The sequence below is a fragment of the Galeopterus variegatus genome, unplaced genomic scaffold (genome assembly GCF_000696425.1).
Source record: "Galeopterus variegatus unplaced genomic scaffold, G_variegatus-3.0.2 Scaffold348, whole genome shotgun sequence".
NCBI classification, from domain to species: Eukaryota; Metazoa; Chordata; class Mammalia; order Dermoptera; family Cynocephalidae; genus Galeopterus; species Galeopterus variegatus.
Genome location: NW_007726459.1, coordinates 429,755 through 436,054, shown reverse-complemented (window position 1 = coordinate 436,054; position 6,300 = coordinate 429,755). Strand labels below are relative to the sequence as shown.

At 38.4% G+C, this 6,300-nt stretch overlaps 1 protein-coding gene across 1 annotated transcript in view; it reads right to left on the bottom strand.

Moving 5' to 3' along the window:
- The window catches only part of ADAM9 (ADAM metallopeptidase domain 9), a 129,774-nt gene that overhangs the window by 122,854 nt on the left and 620 nt on the right, over nucleotides 1-6,300 (bottom strand). The gene's annotated exons all lie outside the window — the stretch shown is intronic.

The window sequence follows — 6,300 nt, the reverse complement described above, 5'->3', positions numbered from 1 at the left end:
AACCAAATCTACAAATTTCTGACAAAATATAGGGCTATAATCTTGACTGGTAACATTTATATTAAAACAGATATTTAAAAACCTTACAAAATGTTGCAACATATATCCATAACACCTTCAGTATTAATAATGCTGGACTTCTAGCTACGTGCATTAAAGCGCTCGTGAAACGGCGGCGGAGGCCTTACGCCAGCAAGATGGCCACCGCTTGATCTATTTTAGGGAACAGGAACCATACTTAGGCAGGCGCCTTATGATTTGATTGCGCCGCAACATGGCCCAACACTTATGGACCAAAAAAAAAATCTTATGGAACCAACATTGTAACTGAGGTCCGTAGTTGACCACAATGGCATTATGCGATGCACAACTGTACATAAAACAATAAGGAATGGACTCCAGTACAGTCATGCATCACTAAACGACACTTCGGTCAACAATGGACCGCATATAGGATGCTGGTCCTATACGATTATAATGGAGCTGAAAAATTACTATTATCTAGTGATGTCAGAGCTGTTGTAACATCATAGCTCAACTGCTTTTTCTTTTATAAATTTGTCATAGCCTAAGTGCACAGTATTTATAGAGTCTACAGTAGTGTGTAGTAATGTCCCCGTCCTTCACATTCACTTATTCACTGATTCACCCAGAGCAACTTCCAGTCCTGCAAGCTCCATTCACAGTAAGTACCCTATACAAGTGTATACCACTTTTTATCTTTTATACAGTATTTTTCTTGTACCAGTCAATCCAGAAGTGGTGGCAGGAATAGACAAAATACTTTCAATGGGTAACACATCAGAAGCTCTGTGTGATAGAAAGTAAATCACCCTGTACATTTCTTTACAACTTCCTGTGATTCTGTATCTCAAAATCAAAAGTTTCTTGAAGTAAACCATTATGGCAAGAATATATATGCTGCTAGGCACAGACAACTGTTACTTAGATGCTAAACAACATGCAACTAAACTGAAATTTTTTCATCACAACTCTGAAGCCAACATCCCAGAGAGAAAGAAATGCCTAAGGAAAGAGGACATTTGCAGTTCTCATGTGCAGGCAGATGAGAAGAGCTCTCATTTTGAAACAGGTTAAGAAACTTTATAAGGTCACACACTTACTTTCAGACCAACACTAGACACCAAGTCTTGTGTCTTTTATGGCTCTTTTACCCAGATTGCTAGCAAAGAAGAATAAAAGCCAAATATAAGAATATAAGATACAACTTTCCTTCTTTCCTGTTTTACAACACAATTCTCATTTTGAAAACCAAAATGCCACAGTAATCATTCATCTTAAAAAGGCTCTTAAAATTATAGCACCCTAAGGCCGGCCCGGTGGCGCACTGCTACAGTGCGCCGCTTGGGAGCGCGGTGGCGCGCCCGCCGAGGTTTCGGATCCCACATACAGACTGGTTCCCGCTCACTGGCTGAGCGAGGTGCGGGCGCAACACCGAGGGTTGCGATCCCGTTGCCGGTCCCGGTCCGGTACGGGCGCGACACTGAGGGTTGCGATCCGTTGCCGGACACGAAAAAAGACAAAAAGGAAAAAAATATATATATATATATAGCACCCTAAAATAATTTCTGTATGTAAGAGCTGTTATTCTGATAGTGACTTCTTGGTTTTAAAATCCAAGGATCCACTTTCCGAATTAAAGCCATGCCATCATAACAAATGCACATATTTGGGAAATGCTATTCAAAAATAATGTACACAAACTGTATGAAAATCTTCCTTCCTAAGGAATTTTTTCAAATAGTTCTGGTTTCTTTTTCCTTTTTCCTGTTCATACCCTACATAGATTGTTCCCAAATTGCCTTTAAAAATTTTTTTTAAGTTCCAAATAGTAGCACCTTCTCATGGGAACCAAAATAACATTTTCCCATGTTACTACAAAGAAAGTTCATTAACATTATTTACACAAAGCTTCAACCTCGGCACTACTGACATTTTGGGCAGGGAAATTCTTTGTTGTTGGGGGCCATCCTGTGCATTGTAGAATGTTTAGTAGCATCCTGGCCTCTACTCACTAGATGCCAATAGCGTCATCCAGTTGTGACAACTAAAAGTACCTCCCAAATGTCTTCCGGTGGCAAAATGGCCCCAGTTGAAAACCACTGATATATAGTTCACAATGAAAATAAAAATCTTAATACAATCAATTCTGTAGGGAATAAAACTACTATATTAGAATTTGAAAGAATAAGTATTCTGTCAAAAGTGATATCACTAGAAAACATTGGCTGAAGATAAAAGTAAGTTGAAACGTGAAACGGTAAAAGAAAGGAAAAGGTATAGCTGCACTTCTTTCTTCTTCGAACTCCTTAGATCCTCTTATGTGCTGTGTTTTGGAGGAAGTCTAAGTCTGTTTTTCATAACAGCAACTGTAATACCAGGAAATAAGTAAAAGAATTTGTCCTAATTGCAAAATAAACACATATGAACTCCAAACCATGGTCTTTCTCCTTTCCTCCCTGCCTATTATGTAAACAAATAGCCACCTTTAAGTATTTTCACTGTAGAAAGTAAACCTGGCTCCACATTCAGGATGAATAAGATAATTCTATTGTCCAAAGTATTTCGTGAAGAGAAATTTTGTAATTAGATCCATAAAGCACTATTATTTTGAGCCACATATTTTCATTCTATTCACAAGGTTGATCCCAAATAAACACATATCACATGTTAATAACTACCTTCAAACATACTTACTTATGATTTTCACTGCTATGTCCTATACTCTTATATTTTTAATGTTATACTTATATATATTTATCCATCTTTACATTTAAAAAGACCCTTGATCAAGGGTTTGGATTCTCCATACCAGCCAGTCACCAAGAAAAGGTTTAGTGCCCTAGAGAATTAAAGTTCCTGGAGACCAAAAACAATATCTCACCCATGTAGTTCCTGCAATGGTTCCATAGGTATTCAATAAAATATGTATTGAGTAAACAACCTCTTCCGATCTTCACAGCTATACGTACATAGTTTTCATAGTTGTAATTATCACATACAACCTAAACTGAGCCTTACTTTTTATTATCATTATCAACATCTTTTATATCAACTTTTCCACAAATCCACATGGCCCGCACATTTGTCATTTCAAGGGCAATACCTTATTTCATTGTATTGCTATGCCACAGACTGCTTAACTACTTCTCTCAAGCAACCGGTACAGGTGGTTAGGCCCAGGGTATATTCACAACAGGATTCTATAGGATTCTAATGAGACTAATCAGGAGCAGGCTCTCCAGGGATCGACTTGCATAAGAGATCCAAGGAACTACTAAAGGGAAGAGGGGAAATCATCTTAAAATGGGTTGACTCATGAAAAATCTCATTAAAAGAAAAATGTGTCAAAGAGACCCATGTATGGAATGGGTTTTGCCCTATCATATAACATGTTTGTCAGTGATATATTTTCCTTAGTTATAATAATATTTAGTACCCTAATTCTTGTGTCAAGATAAACATAAACAACTGCATGTTTAAAAATTGACAAAATTTAGTGAATTTCTCAGGTTCCCAATTCACTCTTAAAAGATGTGATTCAAGCAGCATCCCACATATGATCACTTCAGAAAAATAATCTGACTAAAATAACAATGTCACAACATGAAAATAAACTACAATAATCTCTCAAAACACAACATTATACAATTCAACTTTAGTTGGGTCTATCTTGGACCCATTCAAAGGTAATAGGGGATTAGTTACTGAGATACCAAGAAGACGAGACCCATTTATGAGGCAGTCCCATAGCACTGACTCAAAGGAGGGCACTACTCCAAGACTCTAGTTTGTTTTAGGTGTCAAAGAGAAAAAAGAAATATCATAAAGCCATATATGTCTTTGTTTTGAGCTTGTGGAAGCAAGAAAAGCTTCCAGTTATGTAGAGGTCGCATCTTTTGGAGAATTCTACAATAAACCAGGATTTTTAACGAAGAACAGATACAAAGTCAAATTTGGTAAGGTAAAATTAAAGTGCTTTTGGAAAACTGTCTTGGAACCCAGCAACTAGTTTTGTACATAGTTTAATTATAAATTAACTCTTTTACTTAAAAGTTTGAAAATCAAACCACCTTTAAATTTAAAAGACTGCATTCTCCTAGAGAGCACAAACATATCAAATTCAAATAATTTGCTGTCATCTAAAAACAAGATTAGAAAAGACCTAAGTTCTTACTATATACTTGATTTCACAACGATTCACCATGAATAAGTTTTCAAACACATTTTCTTTAGAATACCAGTCTTTTTTAAAAAAAAAAAAGTCAGTCTGTGCATCATAATCACTACCGTAAAAGAAAATCAGAAGAGGTTTCATACCTGATTCCCCTTGTTATTTTTCACAACAAAGTTACCTTTGTCAGCCCAGTATTTAAAAAAAAAAAAAAATTTACTGTAAGTCAGCTGTTTGGAAATTATACTGCATTTCCTCATTGACACAATGTTATAAATGGTAGTAAAAATCCTACCAAAAGCTACTTAACTCCTAATGTAACTGGTATGTGTGGGTGGTACTTATTGAGTCCTCAAATTCCTCTGTCCTTAGTGGAAAAGGTTTCAGTTGTGTTTTAAACATCCTGTATTGCAAAAATTTAGTCAGCTGATTTTGGAAGGACATTGGCCTAGAGAAACATGAGCTGACTCACTGCACACTATTACAATCCCAGCCTCCAGTCTCTCCTTTCTAGAGTCTAACCTCCATTGTGGTGACAGTTTTCTTAATCAAAAATCTGATTAAGTCACACCCCTACTCAAAAACCTTCATGGCCCAAAGAACTTCCCACAGAGTAAAGTCCAAACACTTAGCTCAGCATAGAAGGCTCCCCGCAACTGGTACCAATCTACCTTAGTTTTATCTTCCGTCCCTCCCTAGAGACTGCCTGAACTTATATTCGTGTTGTCATCATTTCCTAACAAGTCATGTTCTTCCCCCACTTCCCAACATACTCTTGCAAAAATTCTTTCTTCTGCTGAGAATGCATTCCTTCCCTTTTACTTCAAAAATTCACCTACATAGCTCAATTCAAATATCACTTTCTCTCTAAAACCTTCCCCAACATCCCTCAGGCAGACTTTGCACATTTGGTCACCCTTTGCCCCTCAACAAGCATTGAGCGCGAGGGTGTCATTAGGAGTTCCATAAACATTGGCTAAATGTTGAAGGAACATACATACACATGCTTACGTGAAGGGCTGGCCAAAACCTGTTGAAGCCACAGTTAAAGACCATAAGGATATTCCAATCATCTATATGCAGGTATGTAATAACCAGCGTATACGTTAACATTAAAAATATAGTCTTAGTCTTATTCATATTTACAAACACAGAATAGCAGAATACTAAAACTCCAAATACATAATCTACTTCACCTTAAATCTTGGTAAATGTTAACCATGTAATTAATATTCTACAAGAAAAGTAGCCTAAGACCAGAAATAATTTAGCAACTTCCCATTCAAAAAATTTTCGGTACTTAAAGCTTCGAAATTACCGCACTGGGGCAAATTTACTTCATTTTTTAAAAAGTCAAAGATAAAGAAAATGTGATTAGCTTCCTGAAGGTCAGCAGTCCTGCCCTGAAACCTCCCATCAGCACCTCTGAACCCTCAAGGCGATGATTTAGTAAAAACCCCCATTCTCCGTCATACTCTATCGTTGATGGAGAGAACGCAGCCGTGCCAACAATCATTAAATACAGAAGCCACAATGAAGTTGTTTCCAGAAAGAAGCTAGAGCGTTGACATTCTGTCTCCACTACGCGTGGCCATCTCCAAAACAAATAGCTGACATATTCCAGGGAAGTTTCACAGTTCAAAAGCGATTTCACATAAATTACCTAATTCTATGATACTATGAGGTAGACAGAGCAGGATTTAAAAGCACAGGTTAAAGGCTGTTCGGTACAGAAATGGAGTCAGCACTTCGCTTCCACAAAAGTATTCTGACCACAACAGCAATAACAACCCAAGAGAAAGGACACCTTCTCCCCTAATCCCACCGGTACACCTGGCTCTGTGGACCTACGGTGACCGCGCTGACGAAAGGAACGTGGACACCTGCACCCACGATCATCGGAGGCAGAAGTCCGTGTCGCAGTCTATCTCCAGGGGACAGCGACCGCACACGCCCCGTCTCCCGAAGCGTTCGGAGCACGAGCACGCCCGGCGCGCCCCGCCTGCAGGGCTGCCGGCCGCCCGGCGCTCCCGGGGTTGGGGGACCCAGCTTCGCGGAAAAATTTAATCGATCTAACTAAACTCATCGGACAGTGCTAATTGATC